At 35.8% G+C, this 25,223-nt stretch overlaps 2 protein-coding genes across 17 annotated transcripts in view; one reads left to right on the top strand and one right to left on the bottom strand.

Moving 5' to 3' along the window:
• The window catches only part of LOC107034822 (zinc finger protein 568-like), a 107,533-nt gene that overhangs the window by 11,391 nt on the left and 70,919 nt on the right, over window positions 1-25,223 (bottom strand). For 6 of the 10 annotated variants that reach the window (XR_012076165.1, XR_012076163.1, XR_012076154.1 and 3 more), the window contains 2 exons: window positions 23,700-23,787; window positions 20,863-20,985 (listed from right to left, as the gene is read on the bottom strand). The exons of 1 other annotated variant lie outside the window; for it this stretch is intronic. The gene's annotated coding sequence lies outside the window, so the exon portion shown is untranslated. The remainder of the gene's footprint in view (window positions 1-20,862; window positions 20,986-23,699; window positions 23,788-25,223) is intronic. 3 more of the 10 variants (XR_012076151.1, XR_012076155.1, XR_012076159.1) reach the window with 1 other exon arrangement.
• Window positions 1-25,223, top strand: part of LOC107035219 (zinc finger protein 382) — a 56,656-nt gene that overhangs the window by 4,547 nt on the left and 26,886 nt on the right. For 5 of the 7 annotated variants that reach the window (XM_072968697.1, XM_072968691.1, XM_072968692.1 and 2 more), the window contains exons 2-4: window positions 2,195-2,270; window positions 8,568-8,650; window positions 16,794-16,896. The exons of the other annotated variants lie outside the window; for them this stretch is intronic. The gene's annotated coding sequence lies outside the window, so the exon portion shown is untranslated. The remainder of the gene's footprint in view (window positions 1-2,194; window positions 2,271-8,567; window positions 8,651-16,793; window positions 16,897-25,223) is intronic. 7 annotated transcript variants of the gene reach the window in all.

Genomic DNA, 25,223 nt, shown 5'->3' on the forward strand with positions numbered 1-25,223 from the left:
GGAGATACCACTACAGATCCCGCAGATAGCAAAAATAAATAAATAAATAAGGGAATGTCATGAACAGCTTGATGCCAACAAATTATATAACATAGATGAAATGATCTTATTGCTTGAAAAGACTTAACTCAAGAAGAAATAGAAAAATGGAATCTCTCTGTATCTATTAAGGAAATTTAGTTTTTAATTTAAAAAAATTCCTCAATAGAGAACCTGGTTAAATTCTCCTGAAATGCTTACAATTCAGCAAGAATTAAATCTAACAACACTGTTTTAGAAATTCTTTCAACTCAGAGTGCATGACATTCATTTGAAATAACAACCCTTCCTCACTGAAATGAGCTTAGAAACAAAAACTACAAATCAACAGGAAAAAAAACCATCATGGGAGAGGCAGCAGGTAAAGAAGAAATATGGTGGTTGGGGGGGGATTGGCTAAAGATGGTCAAAGGTACAAACAAGTACTGGGGGTATATAACACAATGACTATAGTTAATAATGCTGTATGGTATATATGAAAGTTGCTAAGAATAAATCCTAGAAGTTCTCATCACAAGGAAAAAAACTTCTTTTGTAACTATGTGAAGTGATGGATATCAGCTAAACTTATGTGTTAATCATTTCACAATATACATATGTGTCAGGTGATTATTCTGTGCATTTTAAGCTTATATGATGTTATATGTCAATTATATCAATAAAACTGGCCAGGGGGGAGAAACTTGGCACCTGCAAAACTGCAGAAGTATGACAACATAAAAGAATATGAAATAAATGTTTAAACTGGAAAAGTCATAACAAAAGCACAATACATAAAAAGAATTTGCAGATATTAAAAAGGATAAAGAGAATTTCTAGAAATAAAACAAAGTAAAAAAAAAAACCCCAAGAACTTAAAGAATTAACACAACTGAAAAGTAAATTATTGGACTTAAAGATATATCTAAGGGGATCACCTAGAAAGCACAGAGATACAAAGTGAAATACAGAAGAGAAACTAAAAGATAAAGAAGAAAATGAAAAGGTTCAATACACATCTAATATCATAAATGTCAAAATAGAGAAAGGAGGGGAGGCATCAGGAAAGAAAATGATTTAAAATTTTTCATAATTAAAACTCATGATTTCAAGATGAGGAATCAAAATAAGTCGCAGGTAGGATAATGAAAGTAGATCTGACACCGAGACATATCAGAACTCTGCAAAATAACAAGTCTTCTGGAGGAAAGAAACAGATAACATGTTACCTAAAAGGAAGATGATTAGGCACACAAGATGTCAGAAGACAATGGAATAATACCTTCAAAATGGTTAAGGAAAAATAGCAATCAAGAATGGGATAAAATAAAGACATTTGAAGGCAAAGGTTGACTGGACTTTGACTCACTGGAAAATTTCTAAAAGATACACATTAGCAAGAAGTAAACTGAACCTAAAAAGATAGAATGAGATAAAATTGGTCAGGAAGTTTAATCAAGTGTGTACTCAGTAATAATCATTAATTTAATGGTGTTTCAAAACAAATTAGATTAAAAACACCAAGTAATAATAGAATAACTTAAAGCATTCAGTTTGTCATTTTTTTTTTTTTGAGATACTAATTAAAGTCAGAGATGCTAGTTAAAGATTTGAGGGTAATCTCTTAAATCAGTCGATTACTTTTATTCTTGTAGAGGGGAAAGGAGAGTAAAGAAAACTTGACTGATTTCATAGAAATCAGTAAGTGTACTGGAAGAAGCAAGTACAAGTTTTATTAAAAAGAAAGTGGGGAGATGGGCCACGGAGATAGAGAGGCCTAATGAGCAGAATGGCATGTCAGTCCGGCTCTGAGGCTGAAGTGTAGTGTCCTTGCCTTTCTAGTTTGTAGTGGGGAAAGATACAACAAACCCAAATGCTGACTAAAAGAGGAAAGAGAACTGCTGTTGAAGATTCAAATTTCCACTCCTTTTCTCCTACTCTTCCCAGTCCAGAGATGTATAGGAGCTAAAAGATGAGTGTGAAGTTTTTGTGTCATTTGTTGTAGAAATGGGCTGCCTCCTGACGAGCAGATATCCCTGGATCTAAGCTCATGTGGAGACAGTCACTTGCAGGACAATGTTAATGAGCTTTGGGGTCAAACACATTTAAGTTCAGTCCCCACCTGCACAATTTTTAGTTGTACATATACATTAATTTTACTGAGCCTTCTCTTCAGATACAACATGAAGATGGACATGCCTGCTCTACCTGTCACCTGTAAAGGGAGGGAATAAATCCTCTTCATTTGAACTGTGAGTATGAAATTAGAGAAAGTATATAAAAGGGCCTGCAGTGTAGTCACTCAGTCAATTTGTGTTTTTCCACCTGTTTTTCACAAAATAAAATAAAATAGTAGCTGGAAAATTGCTTTGAATAGCATAAGATACTGTGCACTCAAGAGAGATTAGTATGAATTCTTACCAATTAACTACTTTTAATCACATTGTCATACTCCCTCCTTTATTATTCAGCATGGCAACATGTGAGATTGGATTTTGGTGGGATGGAGATAATGGGAACCTGGATCCTTCTTGGATCCACCTCTGGATGTGATCATTAAAAGCTACCACACAGCTCAATTCTCAACTGGCTCAGTAACTGTGGATCTCTAAGCAACATCTCACATTTACCTTTATGTCTTCTGAGCCAATCAGTATGCACTGTTTCTTGATTTACATACCACATTGTTTAGGTGACTCACATGTTCATCATGAAGCAGAAGAGGTGACAATGAGAGACCAGGCAAAAACAGGACTGTCCAAAATGGAACATGAAGTCCCATCCTGATTGTAGAAAATTACATGCTATGCATTATATGTCTATAAAAATTATCTTTTATATTTTCCAAGTCCTTATATTTTGAGCCTTTCAGTCCTGTTTTGTCTTATAATTACAACAAGTAAACTGCTTAGTCTAAGAATGTAGACTCACCTAATTAACAGTAGTTAAAAAAAAGAGTCTTAGAAAAGTATGGAGGAAATGTGTGCATCTCTGAAGTGGTCTGTCATTAGTTAACTAACTAAAGAGGTGTAAAGCCAGGTCTGTTGGTTACTTGTTGCCATGGCTATAGAATTGTCACTGGCTGATTAAACAGGTTTAAAACAAAACAGAAAAACAAATTCAAACAAACAAGAAAAAGATAAATAGTTACTGGATATATAATGTACATCGTGTACCCTGTATTTTCAACTGAGTGAATCAATAAATTACCTTTATTAAAAATTTTTTTGAGCAGTAATTGACTAATAATAGTTGTATGTATTTAAAGCATACAATGTGATGATTTGATACACATTTACACTGTAGAATGGGTACCAAGATCAAGATAACGTATCCATTGCCTCATATAATTAACAGAGCTAACAGTAAAATTTACTATTTTAAGTATATAACTGTAGCATTAAGTATGTTTACATTTTTGTGCAACCATGACCACCATCTGTCCCCAGAACTTTCCCATATTCCCACATGAAAATCCATTATCAGTAACTCTTCATTCCTCTCTCCTCCAATCCCTAGCAACTATCATTCTGTTTTTTCTCTCTATTTCACTACTCTAAGCACCTCATATAAGCAGAATAATACAATATTTGCTCTTTTGTGACTAGCTTACTTCACTCAGTGTAATGTCTTCAAGGTTCCTCAATTATTGTAGTATGTGTGGGAATTTCCTTCCTTTTTATGGTAAACCATATTCCATTATTTACAATTATTCAAACGTGTATATACCAAATTTTGTTAACCCATTCATTTGTCCATGGACACTTGGGTTGCTTCCACCTTTCGGCTATTGTCAAGAATGCTCTACGAACACGAGTATACAAATACCTGTTTATTTCCTTGCTTTCAGTTCTTTTGGTTATAAAAACAAGTGGAACTGCTAGATCAAACAGTAATTCTATATCAGAAACTGTACAAGTTCTTCTCAGTGGTGGCACCATTTTACGTTCCTTCCAGCAGTGCTTCCAATTTCTCTACATCCTCTTACTGACACCTCTTATTTTGTTTTGCCTTGTAAAATACAAAATCCATCCTAATGGATATGAAGTGGTATCTCATTGTAATTTCTGCCTGAAATACAATTCAAGTTCTTTGCCCTTTGTTAAATTGGGTTGTTTTTTGTCGCTGAGTTTAAGGAATTCTTTAAATATTCTGGATATTAATCCCTTATCAGGTATGACTTGCAAATATTTTCTCCTATCCTGTGGTTTGCATTTTTGTTCTGTTGACAGTGTGAACTGTTGATAGTGTAAAACACTTTCATGCACAAACATTTTTAATTTTCATTAAGTCCAATTTACATATATTTTTCTCTTATTGCCTATGCTTTTAGTGTCGTATCCAAAAAACCATTGCCAAATCATGTATCATGAAGATTCTTCCTGTTTTCTTTTAAGAGTTAGTTTTACCTCAGATGTATAGGTCTTTATCCATTTTGAGTTAATTTTTATATATGGTGTAAGATAATGGTCCAAATTCATTATTTTGCATAAGAATATCAAATCTTCCCAACACCATTTGTTGAAAAGACCAAGTGAGAAGCTTGGCGCTTTGTAGTCTGCCATTTTGCTGTTACTCCATATCACATCATTTTAACCTCCTTTTATTCCTTCATCATCCACTTTTTAAGGATCTTTGTGATTTTACCAGGTCTGTCTGGATAATCTAGGATAATTCCCCTATATCAGCTGATGAGTGAACTTTGTTTCATCTGTAAACTTAATTCCCCTTTGCCATGTAATGTAATATATTCATATGTTCTGTGGATTAGGACATAATATTTGGAGGGAGCCATTTTTCTGCCTACAACAATAGTATTCTCTATCTTTTCAGTAGTTGCAGGATCTGCATTGATACCCCCATTTCATTCCTGATATTAAAGATTTGTGTCTTCTCTTTTTACCTTTGTTGTCTTGGTAGAACTTTATCCATTTCATTGAATTTTTTTTTAAAAAACAGCTTTTGGTTTAACTCATTGTTCAGTTAATTCCTGTTTCCATTATCTCTGATTTCCACTCATTACTTCCTACCTTCTTCTGGCTTTGGGTTTATTTTATTCATTTTTCTATTTTCTTGAGGTAGGGACTTAAATAATTGGTACAAGACCTTTCTATTTTTCTAATGTAAGCATTTAACATTATAAATTCCCTCTCAGCACTGCTTTAGCTGCACACCACAAATTCTGATGTGTAGTATTTTCACCTAGCTTTATATGTATTTTAAAACTTCCTCTCTGTCGTAGTCAGTTCAGGCTGCTAAAGCAAATACCATAGACTGGGTAGCTTAAAAAAACAGACGTTTGTTTCTCACTGTTGTGCATGCTTGCCAGTCCAAGATCAAGGTGCTGGCAGATTTAGTTCCTAGTGATAATCCTCCTGGCTTACAGGTGGCTTACAGGTCCTTACATCATGGAGAGAGAGAGCAAGCTCTGGTCTCTTCCTCTTTTCAGAAGGGCACTAATTCTATCACAGGAGCCCACATTCATGACATCATCTAAACATAATTATCTCTCATACCATCCACATATCTCCATATAACATTCCATTGGGGGTAAGGCTTCTACATAAATTTTGGGGAAACACATTCCACCCCTGGCCCCCCAAAATTCATGTACTTCTCATATGCAAAATGTATTCATCCCGTCCCAACAACCCCAAGAGTCAACTCGCTCTAGCACCAACTCTAAAGTATAAAGTCCAAAGTATCATATAAATATCACCTATATCAGAAACAGGTGAGACTTGAGGCATGATTCATCCTGAGGCAAAATTCTTCACCAGCTGTCAACCCATGAAACCACATAAGATACGTGCTTCCAAAATGCAACTTTGGGACAAGCATAGGATAGACATTCCCATTCCAAAAGGGAGAAATCAGGAGAAAAAAAAATGGGGAATAGGTCCCAAGCAAGTCCAAAACTTAGTAAGGCAAGCACATTACATCTGAAGGCTTGAGAATAATCAATCTTCTTTGGTTCAATGTCCCACCTCCTGGATCCACTTGGCTGGCAGTCCTGCCTCTGCCGCTCTGTCAGATGGAGGTCATATCAAGGGTCTGCCAGGTGGGAGTCACATTCCCAAGGCTCTGGGCAGCCGCATCCACAAGGTTGCATCTGGCCTGGTGAAACCAAGGGAGCTCCCCCTACTCCTTTCCCTTTGAAACTGAGGAGGCAGCCCTGATGATCTCTGAATCACCTTTGGGGTCCTTCTTCCTTGTCTTGAAGAATAGCACACTTGCTGCCAAACAGCTCTATGGTGGTTCTATGAAGTCTGACATCCTTCCTTCATTTCCTCCCATTCCTGTCCCCTTCAGTTCAAACTATATTGTTTCTGTTGCGGTGACTTCATACCCAGGCTAATCTCATCAAATGGTTTTTTTGTCACACCTGTAGTTTTCTCTTCAGATCAAGCTTTCTCAGTTTTTGCAATAGAGATAGGCTGAGAATTTTCAGAACCATCAAGTTCTGGTTCCTTTTTGCTTAAAAAATTTACACTCCCACCAACAGTACATGAAAGTTCCAATTTCTCCACATCCCTGCCAACACTTCTTTTTCCCTAGTTTTTTTTTTTTGAAAGTAGCTATCATAATAGGTCCATCTGTTTATTTACTCTTAAGCTACCTATATTATTTGAAGAGAGTTTCTTGTAGATTGCATACACTTTGGTCATTCAAAAAACCTTTTTTTGATAATCTTAATTTGTATGTTTAAATCATACTCATTTAATGTACTTACTGATGTTAAGATTTAAGTCTGCCATTTTATTATTTGTTTTGTTGCTCCTACTGTCTATTTTTGTTCTCCTCTCCTGCCATTGCTATGATTTTTATGAATACTTGTTAGTATCCCATTCTAATTTATTCATGTTTTATATATTTCTTTGTATAGGTTTATTTAGTGGTTGCTTTATGGATTATGATATACACACATCACAGTCTACTAGTATCAATATTTATCACTTTGTGTGAAAAGTAGAGATCTTAACGTGGCTGAGGTCTCTTTAACATCCCCCATTTTATGATATAGTTGTCTTAAATATAACCTGTATATACACTGAGAACCACATTAGACTATGAATCATTTTAGCTGTAAAATACCAAACAATTTTTAAAACTCAAGAGCTGCCTGTTACTTTATGACTTTTATCTGTTTATCGCTTTCAGTGCTTTCTTCATTTCAAATGTTCCAAATTTCTTTCTGTTATCATTTCCTTAATGTGTCAAGAACTTACTTTTAGAGCAGGCTTTCAGGATTAACTGAAGTTTGTTAACAATGGAATGGTAATGGTCTGACTCTACTTCCCTCACCTTTTTCATGGTACATACCTCTTAGTAAGGCAGTGTGATTATTAAATGCAGCTATCTCCCAAAAGCTCTTTTCTAGGCTGCTTATTAAATGACTTACCAGCATGAAAGGGAGAGGGAGGGTTATGTAAACCCACTTCGAAAAAAGGAAACTTCAGGATTTTGTCCTGACCTGGATATAATGTATCTTTCTGGTTAAGTTACAGACAAATTTTTTTCTGTGAAAATGCTTTTGTCCCTCTTTTGTCCCTTCCAAACAAAACAGATGAGAGTAAGAAATTATGTTGTTATGTTTACTAAATGGGACATGATGATTTTGTAACAAAAGAGAAAACAAAAACAAAAACCCAGCACCTGGGAAGACACTTGACAGGACTGACTGTGGGCCAGCAGGGGTTGGCCCCAGTTCTAGCACTTTCCGTGCAGTACACCTCCAGATACTACCCACACTCCTGAAGTGAATGAGCTGATGTTACAGATAAGCAAAACAAAAACTAGCCAGCTTTAGGCAGTGCCTCTGAAGCCAAGAACTAAACTGAATTGTGTGAATTGACCTGGCAACCCCAGGGTGGGAGGCCCATGATGAGAGGTCATATTGGGGGCCCTATTAACCTCTTGTTATGTAATAAGCCAAAGATGGCCCATGTGTATTAGCCTAAAATGGCCCCCAAATTGTTACTTCCTCACAGCAGGCTAGAATCCTCAGCCTAAAACCTACCAGTGCCAGCTCAAATCTAACCCATCATGTAGTTTTAAATATAGTCCAAATAAGCATGTATTTTGGACATTTAGAGCCTACCTGCTCTGTACACCCCATGGAGTTGTATCAACATCTGCTAACCATGAATAAGACAACCCTGTATCTATTTTAAAAACTCCAAACTGCTGTTGCCCTTCAGAGCTCTCTGATCCAGAGACTACCCACCCACCTTGGGCTGAGTGATGTCACCCAGACACATAAGCCCCCTTTCTGATTTCCCCTTCTTTCCTGGTAAATAGGTACCTTGCCCTATTCCCATTCTGGGTGGTAGCCTCACACTGCTGTCCTTCAAAAGTGTTTTGCTAGAAGGCATTTCCTTTCTCACGTAACTCTAAGTACCACCTAATCAATATTGTGGTATGTTACTGTCACACATGGTCCTGCCTCATGTCAACCCCTAAATCCTCAAACTTCATACACCCGTACTGCCTGACTAGTGCACGTCCCACTTCGGGCACTCTAACAACTGTAAACTCCTTGTTTCCAGGAGGACCACACGCGCCCTCCGGGACTGCACTTCTGGTGTAGGTGCTCTATTATGACGCTGTCTCAGCCCTGGAAGGCATTCAGGTAAGATTTAACGTACTGGACAGAATTGTACCTAAATCGATGCCTCAAGATAGATAAAGAAGGGTTAATAGAGAAACCTGAGTAAGCCACCTGGCTTTCTAAAACAGACCTTTATGGCTCAATGTGGTGTTTGTTTTACTAGCTAAATTGAAGACCCTTGGAAGGCATCACTAAGGCAAATAGTGCTAGTTGCTCTCAACATGCTGTGGGGGTTCTAGTGAGAATAATTTTGCGGTAAAGACGCCTTGGCCAAGGCCCATGGGAATACTGCTGATACTGCTATTCTTAGAAAGGCCTGCTTGCAAGGTTGGCCTTTGGCTGGCATCTGAAAACCAAGATTTCAAGAGTGTTCTTACTATTCCCTAATTTACAAGTGTTCATAGTACCTACACTGTTTATGCAAACAATATGGTTTATGCTGAATACTTGCTTTCCTTCCAGAAGTCTGAAATTTTAGTACTTGTTAAACAGAGGGCTTCTATGTGACCAGCTCCCAGTAAATAATCTTGGGCAGTGATTTTTCTCCCTGGGGAGAAACACTGCATAAATGTTGCTGTACTTTTCCTGCTGGGGGAGCTTGCATTCTGTGTGACCCCTAATGGGAGGAAGAGAGCATTAGGAAACCCGGGGACTCATTCCTTTAGACGTCACCTGTGTCTTTTCCCTTATGATCCTTAGTACATTGCTGTAAGAAATTTTAGACATGAGTACAACTATACCCTGAGGCCTGTAAGACCTTCCAGTGAGTCTCTGAATGTGCACGTAGTCTTAGAGACTCCCAACACATCACCTACATATTTCATGTGATCTAGGCTGTGACTGAAATCTGATGCATTTCTATATTCCAAGTATTTGTACGGTTTCTAACCAGTATGAAATTTTTTATGCTCTCCATAGAATCTAAAGGCCTTCTCACACTGCTTACACTCATAGGGTTTCTCTATGGATTCTCAGATGTCCAGTAAGTTGTCCGTATATTCTAAAAGATTGCTTACTGTCTTAAGTATTTCTCACCAGTACAAATTCTGTGATGCTGAGTGAATTTTCCACATGCTCTGAAGGCTTTTCCACATACGTTACATTTATAACAACTCATCAAAATGAATTTCTAGTGTACTGTAAGGTCTCTGTGGAAACCTAAGGCATTCCCTACGCTTTGGACATTACTAGCTTGTATAACAGTAGGAATTTTCAGATATGCAGTGTATTGTTCATGTACACCAAAGGCCCTTCCATATTTTTTTACATTGATAGGTTTTCTCATGAGAAAGAACTCTCATCATGAGCAAAGTCTGAACTACAAAGATGTACTCATATCCCTTTACCTGTAGAGCATCTCTTATAAATTAAATTCCCTGATACACAATAAAAGATTTATGCTTATAATTGGCTACATTTTCAGAAATTATTTTCATTTAGCTAAAATGTCCCCCTGGAGACCCTTCACTCAATCTTGCTTTTGTTTTGCCAGTTATTTCTAAAAATGTTGTCCTCAGGGTCAAGGATTTTACTTTTTTCAATTACCTTGCATTAGGAACCTTTTTTCTTTTTCTTTTTTTTATAAAAATGTCTTTGTCTTACATCTGGACTCCAAATGTGAAAGAACAGGAGAAAGGAAACAAATGATTTTATTTTCCCTGTGCCAGAAAAATTAAATTGTTATTAAAGACATAGAGGAAACAAATTGAAAATAATGAATGTTAGCAGCTAATAGTTCACAGAGTGTTTTAAAATTTGAAGAAGAGCAAGAAGACTCAGAGAATGAGGAGATTATATATATGATATGGAAGTTATGAAAGGGCAAAAAGTTAAGTCCATGCTTCTGAAACTTAGGTGTTGATCAAAATCAACTGGGAAAGTTGTTGCAAGTGCTGATGTATAGCAACCAACCCAGATGAACTCAATCAGTATCAAAGGACAGGTCCCAAGCACCTGTATTTCTGATGTCTCTACTAAATAATTCCTGATGTACATCGAGATTTGGTTGTCCCTGCTTACAAGCTGTTTTTAGTGGCTTCTCCATCCAATCAATTTCTCATGGATAACAAGGCCCTGCTTATTTCATTTCACTCTATCCTCTTCCCTAAAATCCTCTTCCTTTTAGTTCCCAGACCATGAAATATTTATCTCCTAGAGCTACCTATCTCTTTCACCTCTCATGGGTGGGTTCACTGTCTGATTTCCTCCTTTTTTTCCATCTGATCTAAAGGGTGCTGACTCAAAATGGTTGTATCAGCTGACCCTATCAAAGAAGTTTCTATTCTAGCGCCTAGTTCCTTGCCTTCATTATACATTGACTTCTCTTTATTATTTAAATTAATGCATTTATTTCTTTATTCCTAAAGACCCACAAGGGCAGATGCAATCATTTCTCTCATATGCCACTAAATAACAAGCCCCTAGGACAATGCAGTTGTTAGTTACAGAACAAGTTAATTAATGGATAAAGGAATAGAAGTTTTGATGAGAATGAAGGTAAATATTAGGAAGATAAGATATTGTTGAGACAGATGAATATTATTTAACCAAAAAATTAAGCGGCAGTTACTATATACCTCTTTCTGCTTCCCGTCCCTTACATGCGTCTACTGTAGTAATGAAATACACTTTCCTATATTATTTCCATGTCAGATGAGAATAAAAGCATATCCAAACTAACACAGCCAAAGCCAACCATTCTTATATTTCTTAGAAAAGCATCTCAAAGAATTTTCAGATATTGTTAACAGGTATGCAATACTATAAAGCTTATACAATTTTAAACAAAAAGGCTTGGAGCTCCAATGGAGAATAATCTAACTCAATAATATGGAGAAAGGCCTTGATGGGACAAGAGTGCCATGAGTTCTATGACAAGTAATATGTTGATTTTTTGGCTAGAGGATGGCAATAAAGATTAGCCAATAGTCTAAAGAAACTCAGAAATGAAAGATTAACCATGCATAAGGAGGGACCAAGAATAATGTTCCTAGGACTAAACAATGTTATGTGTAACAAAGTAGAAGTAAAATAAGCAACATTATTTTGCTGCGATAAACTAGAGACTAATGATGTAAATAAATAAGCAATCTACTAAATAAGTGTTGTTTCAGTTGTGGAAATACAATCCAAATGAAGAAACATCTAGAAAACCATGATGTTAAAGACACTATATAATTTTTCAGCAGTATCTAGGGCATAAAACTATAGAAGCCAGAGTGTAAGTCATGGACTTAAATGCTTATATTAATACAAATAAAATAATAAAGATTACTAAATGAAGCATCCACCTCAATAAGTTAAGCTTAAAAAAGTAAAATAAAGAAAAGCAGAAGGAAGGAACTAATAAATACAGAGGTAGAGGTAGAATGTAGTGAGTTATAAGACACATTAAAAATAAAATAAAATAAAAAGAAGAGGAGAAATCACCACCACAGAGTGTGTATATCTATTTAAATGATAAAGACTCCTATGCCAATCAATTTGAAAATGTACATGAATAAAAAAAATTCTAGATCTCTACCCCAGAAAACAAAAAGTTGAAAGAGATCAGTTTTGAGAAAGATAATATGCTCAAAGACTTAAAAATTCAAAAGCCAAAAATGCCAGAAGCACTCCTATTGTTCATATTGTGGTCACTAAATACCAGTGCCCATTTTATAAACTCCCTAGAAAAATGTCTGAATCTTGATTTATGGTAGGGAAGGTACAAGGACAGCCCTGAACATCTTATGTCAGGAAGAAGTAAGCTTTCAAATACTAATTGATCATGTTAATAGGCCACAGACACCAGCTGAAATAGCTATAACAGGCCAGCAGTATAACCTATAAGAATAAAAATGAAAAATAAAGTGTTCTTAATAAATGTTTTAAACAAAGACTAATGTCTAATGAAAAAAGATGGTCATGTCTCAAGTGTCTGGTTGGGGGAGAGGAAGTTACAAAGTAAGCCTGCCATGTCTTGTGTCAGAAAGCAAGAGTCATTTCAAAGATTAAATACTAAATCTAATGTCCCAGAAATCAGCTTGAAGAATTTAACTACCCAATATTCTAATAACAGGAGCATTTTGGGGAAAACTACAGTGGTGCTGGTCCTAGGTAAGATGGAGCAAGTACATCATAACTGTTTCTGAGGGTCAGAAGCCCAGCCACAGTTAGCTAGGTCTTCTGCTTCAGGATCTTCCACAAGTCTGCAATCAAGGTATGGCTCAGGGCTAGAGTCTCATTTGAAGGCTTACATGGGGAAGGAGCTACTCTAAGCACATATGCTTGTTGGCAGCATTCAGTTTTTTGCAGGCTACTGGACTGAGGGCATCCTGGGTTTTGTTGGTTCATGCCCAAAGGCCACTCTCAGTTTCTTGCTACATGGACCCTCCAATATGGCCACTTGCTTCATTAAAGCTAACAAGGGAGAGAATCTCCTAGAAAAACTGCTGTTATAGTCATATATAACATAATCACAGAAGTGACATCCTTTCACCCTTGCTGTATCCTACCTGTTACAGGAAGGACAGTCAGAGGTCCTGGCCACACTCAAGGGGAAGGGATACACAAGGACATGAGTACCAGAAGGCAGAGATAATGAGGACAGGGGCACATCTTCAGAGTATCTCCACCACATGTTAATTAACAGCAGAGATTGTCAAATGGAATTTTTTTAAAGACATGCTGTCTACAAGAAACTCATTTCAAATATAGTTAAGAGTAAAAAGATGAATAAAGAATGCCCTGAAAACACGAATCAAAAGAAGGCTAAGTGGCTTATATATTATCAGACAAGTAATGCTAAAAAGCAAAGAAAATTATCAGGAATCTAAAAGAACTTTACAAAATAAGAAATTCATCAAAAAGACCTAACAATCACAAGTGTGTATGCATATAACAAAGAAGCTTCAAGTATATGACACAAAAACTGATAAAACTGAAAAGAGTAACAGACAAGTCCACAATTACACTGGAAGACTTCAACCTTCCTCTCTCAGTAGTCAACTGAACTAGTAAATAGAAAATCATTAAAGATATAAAAGGACTAAACAATATCATCAATCAGCTGGCTATAACCGGCATTTATAGAACAATCTACCCTACAACAGCAGGAAACACATGCTTTTCAAGTACAAATGGAACAGTTACAAAGATAGACTATACTCTAGGACATAGAACAAACCTTAACATATTAAAAATTACTGAAATCATGCAAAGAATGTTCTTTAACCGTATATGATTAGACTCGATCCCAATAACACAAAGTAAATAAGAAACTCTCCAACCACTTGGTAAATAAAAAACACACTTCTAAATAATCATTGTTATCAAGGGGGATTAGAAATATACTGAAATTTAAAAACTTGAATATATCAATAGTTTCAGTCTGTTGCTTCCTTTATGAGACCTAAAGGCAAATCCAAAGCATCAAGTGATTATGTGAAAAGAAAAAAGATCTCAAATCAGTAGACTAAGCTTTTACCTCAAGAAACTAGAAAAAGCAAAATTAACTCAAAGCAGAAAAATAATAAAAATAAGAATAGAAATAAATGAAATAGGAAACTGAAAAAGACTGAACACCAGTAAAACAAAAAGTTGGTTCTTTGAGAAGATCAATTAAATTGGTAAACATTTGTTAAGACTAACAAAGGAAAAAAGGGAAGACAAAAATCACCCATATCAGGAATTAAAGTAAGCTTTACACACTCCACAGGCATAAAAAGATAATAAGAGAATACTATGAACAACTCTATGCCCATAAATTTGACAACTAAAATGAAATAGTTCAATTCTTCAGAATCACAAACTACCAAAACTCACCCAACATGAAATAATAACCAGACTAGCTTTATAACTATTTTAAAAATTGAATTCATTTGTAAATTCTTTTAAAAATCTTTCAAAAAAGAAATTTTCAGGTCCATATAGTTTCTCTAATAAATTCTGCCAAACATTCAAGAATTAAGATCTATTATGAATAGGCTTTCCAGAAAAAAGAAATGGAGGGAACACCTTCCAAATCATTATGAGAGCAGCATTACTCTGATATCAAAAAGACAAATATAATATTGTAACTTTTAATATAAAATTAATACTGTATTAGTTTTCTTCAATTTCAAAGAATTATATTACCATTACGGTATGCCTCTCTCTCATAATTGGAGAAACTGCATATCAGCCTTTTACCACAGTTAGGTTTTTTTTTTTTAAGTAACAATATTTTCAATACAATTGTGAATATGACTGTAATAATGTGTGTGACAAAAAATTGTATAATGATTCATTTATTAGTTTACAGGTTAGGTTACTATGAAGCAATCATATTGATTATACTATAATACTTTAAGGCAATAAAATTTGCTGCTTCTTCATTAACAAATGTATGAATCATTATACCTATAAGTAAATATGAATTTCTTTTTCACATTATCTTTTAATTTTTTATGTCTAATGTTGGTAAAAGGTACAATATCTACAGGGTATAGTATAATACAATATTAATGCAGGTATTGACAGACAATTCATCTTGTAAAGAGACAATGTAAAGTTACAGTAATGATAAATACAGTGTAATAATGTAAATGTATTTCCTTTTCCTTATGATTTTCTTAATAACATTTTCTTTTCTCTACCTTACTTTATTGTAAGACTACAGGATATAAGACACATAACATACAAAATATGTGTTAATAAACTGTCCATGTTATCAAAAAGGCTTCCAGTCAATAGTAAGCTATTTGTAATCAAGTTTGGGGGGATTCAAAAGTTATATGCAGATTTTTGACTGCACAGGGGGTCAGTTCCCCAATCCCTGCACTGTTCAAGGGTCAAGTGTAATCTAATAATTATCACTTATGATCCATCGAGATTTTATATATTCCTAGTCAAAAGCCTGATTTCACATCTGAACTCTTAACTTATTCTTGAGTCAAAGAGGAAACACAAACTAAAATTTAAAACTTACAAAAAGATAATTAGAACACTATACATCAGACCTTGTGTGAGAAGGTAGAGCTATTTTCAGAAGAAAACTGTCTTACAGTGCTTAAAAAAAATTCAGAAAAAGTTTGAGAAGTAATAATTTAGGAATTACAAGTACAGGGATTCTGAGGATAATTCCAGCAAATGATTGGTAGGACTCACAGAACTTACTGAAAGCTATTATAGTCAACTGTTATGATTTATTACAGTGAAAGGATACAGATTAAAATAAGTCAGGGGTCAAAGCCAAATGGGGCAGAGTCTGGTAAAGGTACAAGAACAGAGCTTCTCCCAGAGAAGTCATGGACAATGCTGACTTTTTCCAGCAACGGTGTGTGACTAAGCATGGAGTACTGCCAACCAGGGAAGCTCATCTGAGCCTTGGTATTCAGAGTTTTTGCTGGGGCTCAGTCACATAGACATGGTTGACTGCCTGCATGGCTGACCTTAGTTTCCAGCCCCTCCAGAGGTTAAGCTAATACTGCATGATTCAGAACTCCAACCTAAATCATACTGTTAGACTATCTGGTATTTACCTTCAGGTAAACAAAGACATTATATCAAAATACAAAATATATAAACAGCCTGAGGCTCAAGCGTCTACTATAAAAGTTTTGAGTTCTGGGATAAGGAGGTTGATTCACTAGATGTTGACGCCTGCCACAGGAGTGAAGGTTCTCATTATCAGTGCTTGCTGGCGCATAGCCTCTGAGATTTTTTTCACAAAAAAATTTCAAAATAAAGATATAGAAAGAGAAGAGTTCACATGTCTTCTGTGAGAGAGGTGGAAGTTGGGACCCATGGAGGAACTCAATCTTCTTGACCACAAGTGGGGAGAGAATCAGGGTCTAGGTCCATGTGTTGACATGTACAGAGAAACAGGCAGAGCTTGTGGTCAGCATGGATGGCAGACTGGATACATGTGGAGTAACTGAGTAATAAGTAAATATACTGAGGATACCTGGAACCAGGATGCTCACAGTCAGAAAAGAGGCACAGACATGTAAATGAGGAGGTCTAAAATAAATCTTGTTAAATTGGATTGGAATTAGAAGTGTCAGTGTCCACTAAATAATTTTTTAATTGTTTAAATTTTAACAAAGCAGAATTCTATATCCAGAGAAAATATATTCAAGAATGAATGCAAAATAAAGACACTTTCAGATAAAAGAAACCTAACAGAATTTGTCACCAACAGACCTGTATTACAAGAAATGCTAAAAGGAAGTTCTTCAGGCTGAAAGAAAATGCTACCAGTGGGAAAATGAGATCTTCAGGAACAAAGGAAGACAGCATAAGTGGTAACTCTCTGGGTTAATGTAATAACTCTTTTTATTATATTAATTTCTTTAAACCACATATAACTATTCAGAGTAAAAATTTTAATAGTATGTTTTGTTTATATAGAGATGGTATATATAGCTAAAATGGCTATACTAATTTCAGATAAACTAGACCAGTAATAAAGGGGGACATTTCATTATAGAATAGGTGATACATTAGGAAAATAATTATTATCATTTATGTGTACACACCTAAAAACACAGCAAACAACACTGCACTTGCACGACCCTAAGAATGAGTGCCTCCTTAAATTTTGCACCCCAGGTGCTTTACTCAACTCAGCATTACTTTGGTTCTGACCCTAATTTTAATATCTCTCTCTCAGTAATTGGAAGAAAACAAGACAAAAAAAACAGTGAATAAATGATATGAACTATCAACCAACTTGGACTAAATAATATTTGTATAAAAACTCACCCAACATCTACCAAATACGTATTTCCTTTCAGATGCACATGGCATATTCACCAATATGACTCTATATATTGGGCCATGCAAAAAGCATCAATGAATTTCAAAGGATCAAAACCATACACAATGTATTCTCTGATCAAATGGGGCTGAACTGTAAATAATAATGAAGTAGCTAGAAAACCCACAAACGTTTGGAAATTAAACAACACAGTTCTATATAATCCATAGGTTAAAGGAGAAATCAAAATGGAAATAAGAAAATATTTTGAACTGACTGATTAAAATGCAACATATAAAAATTTGTGGAATGGAGTTAAAGTAGGGAATTTCTGGCTTTAAATGTTAAAGTATAAGAGAGAAAGGTCTAAAATCAGTAACCAGAGGTTCCACTTTATAAGCTAGAAATGGAAAGGCAAAGTAAATCCTCAGTACCCGGAAGGAAATAAGAGAAGAAATAAAAGGTGGTTTCTTTGGAAAAAGCAACAGAATAGATTAAACCTTACCTAGAATTACTAAAAATAAAAAAACTGTCTTTGCAACAAATCACTAATATCAGGAATGAAAAAGAATTTATCACTAAAGAATATATAAATAGTAGAAGTCTAACAAGGGAATTACTATGAACCATTTCACTGCAACAAATCTGACAACTCAGATGAAATGGACTAAACTTGAAAAATACAACTTACTGTAAAACAGATATAAGATGAAATAGAATATCTGAATAGCCCAATTATCTATTAAAGAAAATGAATTTGTTATCAAAAACAAAGAAAACTCCAGGCCCAGCTGATTTTACTAGAGGATTCTACCAGGCATTTAAGATATAATATCAATCTTACACAATGATTCCTGGAAAATAGAGGAGAAAACAGTTCACGTCTTATTTATGAGGCCAGTACTACATTAATACCAAAACTCAACAAAGACATTACAAGAAGATAAAATAACATACTAAAACCTTGTGCAAAATTTCTTAAGAAAATGTTAGCAAATTGGATACGAAAAACACATTGCTCCTGTGTTTCTCCTTTAGTCTTACACTACTACCGTACTTTAGTTTACTTCTGGTCACCAAATGTGTGGGTTTTTCCCCCTCACCAAGCAATTCTCTAATACCAGTTGGGTGTCCTACAAATTAACTAAATTCTGATGCCATCTACCTATATATAGCATCAGAGCCTACAGGTTAAGGGCTCAGTCCCACAAGACTGTCTCCCCCGCTACCCAACCCCGTTTCAGATGCCAGTCAAAAGCCCCAGGCTGTCACCTGTACATCTGACCAACTGGCTGTAAATCGGAGCCCCCATGACCCTTTCCTTGGGTATGAGCATTTCCTAGGACAGCTCACAGAACTCAGAGAAACATTTACTTGTGTTCACCAGTTTGTAATATAACAAAAGACATCATAAAGGATATAGATGAACAGCCAGATGAGGGAGTACACAGAAGGATGTCTGGAAGGGTCCCAAGCTAAAGAGCTTTTGTCCCTGCAGTGTTGGGACGCACCACCTCCCGGTACGTAAACGTGTTCACTGACCTACAAGCTCTCAGAGCCCCGTACTTTTGGGATTTTTATGGAGGCTTTATCATGTAGGCACAATCAATCATTAACTTAACCTCCAGTCCCTCTCCCCTACCCAGTGAGCTGATCATTTCAATCACGGCTTGTTATTTCTGGTGACCAACTACCATCCAGGGGCCCACCAAGAATTGCCTTCTCAGAACAAAAGACACTCCTATTACCTAGGAAATTCCAGAGGATTGAGGAACTGTGTCAAGAAGCAAGATTAAAGACCAAATATTAGGATAAAAGATGCTCCTAGTACTTTTATGACTTAGGCAATGACAAGGATTTTAGGAGCTCTATACCAGGAACTTGGGGCAGAGGTCAACATTTTTTTTTTATTCCACACAAATTTAATCTGGAAATATATATGTAAGGAAATACAATATGACTCACAAATACAAGATTGATTTAGCATTCAAACATCAATTTAATTCATCATATTAGTTGATAAGAGGAGAAAAGACATATCACATCAATAGTTTCAGAAAAAGTATCTTACAAGATATAATATCCCTTCATGATAAAAACTCTCAGCAAAGTAGGACTAGAGAAATTGCCAGATTTGATAGAGCATCTATGAAAAACCTCCAGCTATGTGTAATGATGAAATATTAAGCACCATCCTCCTATGATCAAAAAAGGGCAACCATGTCTACTCTCACCACTTCTATTTAATACAATTGCAATAAGGCAATAAGAATGAATGAAAGATAAAACATTTGTAAGGAAGAAGAAAAACTTCTGCTATTTGTAGATGGCAATTACTTACAAAATCCTAGAGAATCTGTAAAGCAAGAACTAGCACTTACAACTAAATTTAGAAAAGTTGCTGGGTACAAAGTTCTTACATAATGATTAACTATTTTTATATAGTAACAGCAAATAATTAAAAAGTGAATTTTTAAAAGAGACCTAACAGATGTAATTAAAAATTCCCCACCTGATCAGCCTTCACTCAACTAAGCTCTCTGTCTTCTTGACAACCCTCCCAGCTTCTTCCCTTGCTCTAATAAAGTGGTCACGCTGCTTATAAGAAATAAATATGAAATAAGCATGAAAATATTTCTAAGAATTAAAACCAATTCTATAAAACACGTTGAGAATTAGTTAAATTTCTAATGACCTTTAAGCAAAAACAATTAGTGAAGAATTCAGAGAAGGATAGTGGGATTGAGAGAACCTTTGGGTCACCTTAGGGTGACCAAAGAATCAAAGAACAGAGAGATGAGAGAGGTAAAGAAAGGTCTTCCTTTATTTAAACCTACACTGACTCTCTGTCTTAAGAGGTGATATAGTTTAACAGCAAAGCACAATGAGAACTATGTTGGCTATGATTACGATTTTTTGTTCGTTATCTGCTAAGAGGAAAAATGGAGCTTTCTGAATCATTCACAGGTTTCTTCCTAGGATGGTAGATAAATGCTGATAAATGCAGAGTTCATGGGTTGTAATTTTTAATGACAAAGTAGGTCAAATAAAACAATTTTGTTATAAGAAATGAGTATGTTCACTTCATTTTAAAATATTTTTTATTCAGTCCATCACCATGTAAATTGTGGAGATTACTCTGATGATCAGTACAAATCAGGATTTTTTTTGGCTAGCTCGTCTCTCTAAAGGTGGGTCAGAAAATAACACAGAGCATTTTTACTGATTCTGAGTTCAAACACACTGTAACACCTGATTTCTTTGGCAATGGACATGTCTTCAGTGTCCTACAAGTCACATCTAGCTCCCTGGGTATCAAGGGGGGTAGAAATTATATGAAGGGGCTGAGAAGGGTATGAATATCATGAGAATGGTGAGGTGTGTCACCTGCAATACCACACAGCTTAACCCGTTCCTTTGAAAACAGTATCAAAAAATTCACTTACTTTCTTAAAAGATAGTCTTGATATTCCAGAGAGAATATTTAAATTATTTGAGGTAGACAGCTTACCCCGTGGGACCAACTTGCTGTTCTCCATCACCACATCCCAGTACAACTCCCTCAGAGCAGAACCCGATATTCCCATTCCTCTTGAGAGAAGTCTAGGGCTGCTTTCCTGAATGTTACCCATCCCTAAAAGCACAAACCCAAGCATTACTGGTAAAATTCAAGAAACGCTTTCAAATAGAGAATAAAGGTTGAAATCCAAGAAGAGGCTGTACAAAAGCAAATAGGCATCACCTGGAAGTCCAGGGTAAGAGAAGTCAAGGAAATCAGTGTCTCAGAAACAGACTCTATACATATTTTTAAGGAATCTAGTTGATTTAGATAAAAGTTCATGCCTATTATGTGACTCCTCAATTACTAACCATGTCTGTAAACATGGCTAGATATGAATAAAAGAATCACAATTTTCCAATTAAGTGAAATAGTGAATACAAGCATACTGCATGCCATGTACCTAGCTCATAAATGAGTAATAAATGTGAATTTTTACATCCTATTGTTCTACAGACTAAGAAAATACAATTCATGGAATTTCTTTTCTAATATAGTATTAAATCTGTACATAAATATAGAGATAACAGAGTTTGCATAAAGTTAAAAAATTTCTTCAAGCCTCAGGTTCATTATGTCACCTCCAGTTTTTTCTATTAGTCATTTTTGTAATGGTTTCATATGTCACAATAAATTATTCTCTAACTTGTTTGGGCTATGTTGTAAGACCATTTTTTAATTGAAGTAGAGTTGATTTACAATGTTGTGTTAGTTTCTGGTGTACAGCACAGTGATTCAGCCATATATATATATATATATATATATATATATTCTTTTCCATATTTTTTAATTTTAGGTTTACAAGGTATTGAATATAGTTCCCTGTGCTATACCATAGGAACTTGTCGTTTATCCATTTTATATATAGAGGTTTGCATCTGCTAATCTCAAAACTCCTATTTTATCCCCTCCTTTTCCCTTTGGTAACCATAAGTTTGTTTTCTATGTCTGTGAGTCTGTCTCTTTTGTAAATAAGTTCATTTGTCTCATTTTTTTATATTCCACATATAAGTGATATCATATGCTATCTGTCTTTCTCTGTCTGACTTACTTCATGTAGTATGATAATCTATAGGTCCATCCATGTTGCTGCAAATGGCAGTATTTCATTCTTTTTTATGGCCGAGTAGTATTCCATTGTACGCATATACCACATCTTTTTCTATTTTCTCTTAATATATTTTTATTGAAATATAATCAGTTTACAATGTGTCAATTTCTGGTGTACAGCACAATGCTTCAGTCATATAGGAACATACATATATTTGTTTTCATATTCTTTTTAACCATAAGTTACTACAAGATATTGAATATAGTTCCCTATGCTATACAGTATAACTTGTTGTTTATCTATTTTATATATATTTATATATTTGCAGTTACTATCTGCAAATCTTGAACTCCCAATTTATCCCTCCCCCCCCCCCCCCCCAGGTAACCATAAGTTGGTTTTCTATGTCTGTGAGTTTATTTCTGTTTTGTAAATATTTGTCTTTTTTTTTCGGATTCCACATATAAATGATATCATAGGGTATTTTTCTTTCTCTTTCTGGCTTACTTCACTTAGAATGACATTCTCCAGGTCCATCTGTGTTGCTGCAAATGGCATTATTTTATTATTTTTTATGGCTGAGTAGTAGTCCATTGTATATATATACCACCTCTTCTTTATCCAGTGATGTCAATGGACATTTAGGTTGCTTCCATGTCTTGACTATTGTAAATAGTGCTGCTATGAACATTGGGGTGCATGTACCTTTTCCAATTAGAGAATTTTCTGGATATATGCCGAGGAGAGGGATTGCTGGATCATATGGTAAGTCTATTTTTTTGTTTTTAAAGGAACATCCATACTGTTTTCCATAGTGGCTGCACCAAATTACATTCCCACCAACAGTGTAGGAGGGTTCCCTTTTCTCCACACTCTCTCTAGTATTTATTCTTTTGGGACTTTTTAATATCCATTCTGACTGGTGTGAGGTAAGACCTCATTGTAGTTTTGATATGCATTTCTCTGATAATTAGCAATACTGAGCATCTTCTCATGTACCTACTGGCCATGTGTATAAGACTATTTTTTTAAGACTATTTTTTAAAAATATGTCCTAAGCACGACACTTTCTTATGCCAAATTATTTAGTAAATTTTTAATAGCTACACTATAGTCCATCCTGTGTATACAGCTTCTTAGATAGATCTCTATTATGTGTGTGTGTGTCTTTTCAAATACATGACAGATCTTTCTCCTGATATTCATCTTTCCATGACTGATTCCCAAGGTAGATCCCTGATCTCTCTGTATGCAAATCCCAGTTTTACTCTTAACTAATCCTCAAAGCCTTACAAAACATGGGATCTCAACACATACCAACACTGAGGACAGTCAATTGCCTACTGTATATTCTATGTCTTAAATCTTCTATTTTCCTAGACAAATACTAAGAATTTCCAAGTTCTTCCATGAGTAATCAAATAGGACCAACTTCTTTTAATCATCCCTCTGCTATTCGTTGGATGGTCAAATATCTCTTCCTCAAGGAATTCAATTTTACTCCATAATTCTTCTTAAAAGAAGGCTGAACTTACAGGAGATGTTACATATCAAGGGAGAATAGAAGGATGTGTCAGGACCATCTGGGGCTGTTTGGCATCATACTTCGCTGATATGGGAGGGACTGGGGAGAGCTTCTTAGATATTTATTACGTAGGACATTTCAAAATAAGGAAGTGCTCACAGAATCTAATATACCTTAAGTACATTCAAGAACTAGAGAGAAATAGCAACTTACCAAAGCCATGGTTAAAAATGCTTCAGTACTTGTCAATACTCTTCAGGGTTTCCCTCTTAGAGAAGCACACAGACCACAGAGGTGAGAACTGGGAAAAGAAAAGTCAGCTATAAGATGAGATACACCTTTCAGCTCCCAAACTGATGCACATTAATATGAACTTTTTCCTTCTGTCTTCCTGTTTGTAAAAATACCTTGTCAACATACATAGACAATAACAGAGGTAAGAGGGATTCTGGACAAATCCAAACCCTCCACACACAAGAAATACAATAGAAAGGCACACACAAGAAGCAGTGTCCTCTTGTCTGAAAACAGGATCCAGACACTTTAGCAGGAGGGTTCTGGCCCATCTTCCACTCTGCTAATACTGGCCTGGACCTGAGAGTGGGAAGATATTTTCCCTCTATTCCACATTCCAGGCCTGCAAAGGGAAGACACCATCCACACCAAAACCTCCACTGTGGCCTCAGGGACTGTCACATATTGTTAATTCCAGTAAGGCCCACAATATTTCAGATTTTGCATGTTCTTCCAGAATTTTGCCACTCACCCACTTTGTCAAGAAGTGGAGTTTATTTCCCTTCCTTTAAAACAAAACAGGCCTTTGTGATTCCCTTGATGAACAAGAGTGCAGTGTAAATGACACTGCGTATCTTCCATGGCTAGGTTAAGAAAGGAAATGGAGCTTCCTACTAACAACTCACTCTCAAGATGCTCACCCTGAAACCCAACCATTTTGTTGTTAGGAATCCCAGCATCTACACAGAAAGGCCGCAGCTAGATATTCCTGCCACAGTCCAGCTGAGGTTTCTGCCGACTGTCGGCATCAGCCACCAAACCTTCTCATGATTCCAGCCCCCAACCTTCAGGCTACTCCAGCTGAAACCACACAGAGCAGATACTCTAGCTGTCGCCATAAAGTTCTGCCCAATGAACAAATTAATGATTAATATAAATGTTATCATTGTTCTAAAGCTAAGCCACTAACTTGGGGGTGGTTTGTTATGCAGAAACTAGGAATGCCTGATCATGCCACACACAAAGCAGAAAATAGTGCCACTGCAAGACAGCATTGGCTCACATGGAGGCCCGCCCCCAGCCAACACAAGGCCCAGAATCCTCCAGCTCAGCAATTCCCATTTCCTAATCACAGTCAACTCCCCTGATTCCTTGTAGCATCATTTACCACCTCTCTCACCAGAATCCAGGCTGGAGAAAAGTAAGTTCATGCCTCTATTTGCTAAGAATGCCATTTGATAGGTGCTTTATAAACCTTACTATTTAATTGAATCTCCCTGTTCAACAGATCAGAACACAAAAAGTAAAGAAGTCAGGCAGTTTGCAAATTTCAGTAAGTGGGGTCTGTATATTCTCCAGTTGTTGGATCCAGTATTCTATATTATGTCAATTAGGTCATCTGCTGACATCTATCTGTAATAATGATTTTTTTCCCCCTTGTTCTAACACTTACTGAAAGGTATACTGAAAGCTTCAGCCAATGACTGTGGCCTTGTCAGTTCA

This window comes from Vicugna pacos, chromosome 9 (assembly GCF_048564905.1).
Source record: "Vicugna pacos chromosome 9, VicPac4, whole genome shotgun sequence".
Taxonomy (NCBI): domain Eukaryota; kingdom Metazoa; phylum Chordata; class Mammalia; order Artiodactyla; family Camelidae; genus Vicugna; species Vicugna pacos.